This window comes from Capsella rubella, unplaced genomic scaffold (genome assembly GCF_000375325.1).
Source record: "Capsella rubella cultivar Monte Gargano unplaced genomic scaffold, Caprub1_0 scaffold_5, whole genome shotgun sequence".
NCBI classification, from domain to species: domain Eukaryota; kingdom Viridiplantae; phylum Streptophyta; class Magnoliopsida; order Brassicales; family Brassicaceae; genus Capsella; species Capsella rubella.
In genome coordinates this window covers 9,530,340-9,532,080 of record NW_006238919.1, presented here as the reverse complement: position 1 = coordinate 9,532,080, position 1,741 = coordinate 9,530,340, and positions in this window count along the sequence as shown.

The following is a 1,741-nucleotide window of genomic DNA, read 5'->3' as shown; positions in this document are numbered from 1 at the left end:
TATATATATATATATATATATATATATAAGATTTTACCATTTTCTTATTGGTCCACTTGGCATGTAACTTTAAAACATATTATATATTTGATTCACACTTTAATATACAACTGAAAAAAACAAAGAAACCACAAAACACATTTAATCATATACATTAAACTCACACTTTAATATAAAAACTGAAATAACATAAATTTGCATTAACTATATTTTCCATTCAATTTTTTCAATACACAATCAATTATAATTGACTCCCATGATTGTTTTATGAAATTGTAACTCTCATCACTTCTCTTCCTATATATACTCATTTTCTCATTATATCATTCTCTCATTCTCTCATTATATCATTCTCTCATTCTCTTCTTTATGAAATTTTTTGCTTTCTTTATTTTTGTTGTATGAGTTTTGAAAAAAAAAATATTATGGGATAAAATTTCAATTGTAGAAACTTTTAGAGTCTATATGATATATTGATATACATCTTATGTTATTATAATTTATCTTTTTTTTCCTTTGAAAATTCATCTACATTTTCTATTTTTGATTATCAACATATAAGTATATTCACTCCCTCTCTTCCATTATATTCATGTATCTTTAATATTTATTTCTATTTTTTATGTTCTTATGTGACATAAAAATCAATGAAATAATCATTTTAAGAATTTGATATAAATATCTTTAGAAAGTATGATACAAATCTAACATAGTATCTTATATTAGTTCCAATCATCGTACAACAAGAGAATTAAGTTATAAAGATCCATTTTTATATATGCATTTTCTTTTTTGATTATGAAATATCTAATTAAATATTTTATTGTAACACAATTTCCAAAATAATATATTATTACCTCTTTCTTATTCAAATAATTCTTAACTCACACTTTAATATAAAAACTGAAATAATATAAATTTGCATTAGCTATATTTTTCTGCTCAATTTTATTCAACACAAAATAAATTAGAATTAGCTCGCACAATCAAGAAAATACTTATATTATAATTATATTTTCATACTTATGAATCAAGAAAATTTGATACAACACATATGTAATATAACAGTTTTGATTGCTATATAAATAAAAATTTAGATTTAAAACATTTATCAAATAATGTTTTCTTATTTTTTAATCTCAAATATTTTTTGTAATTCATTTTAATATATCTGTCATTATATTTAGTTTTTGTGATTAAATAGACTATTATATAAAAAATTATAATATTTAGTTTATTTAAAATTTGCAGTCAAAGTGTTAAAAAAATATATATACTTGCTTACAAAAAAAATGGTACATAAATTTTTTCTTTTAAAGATTAACACTTTGACTGCAAATTTTAAATAAACTAATACTATAATTTTTTATATAATAGTTTATTTGATCACAAAAACTAAATATAATGACAGATATATAACGTATTAATTACACAATAATATCATACCCCACTCTACACTCTTAGTAACTTTACCTCATTTGCTAAAATAAATAATAATTTTTCTATTCATAATAATACAAATACCTACCCAAGTTATTTTTCATAAAGAGACCGAACATAAAATTGATTTGTCATAAGTAGTTAGTATTGTTGTCGTGTACATATAATCGATTTGTCATAAGTAGTTACTATTGTTGTCGTTCATCTTCTTTGTTAATATTCACCACTAAAATCCTAACTACTACTGGGAGATTCGATACAAATATTTTAAAATGTTTTAAATAGTTTTAAATCATTTTTA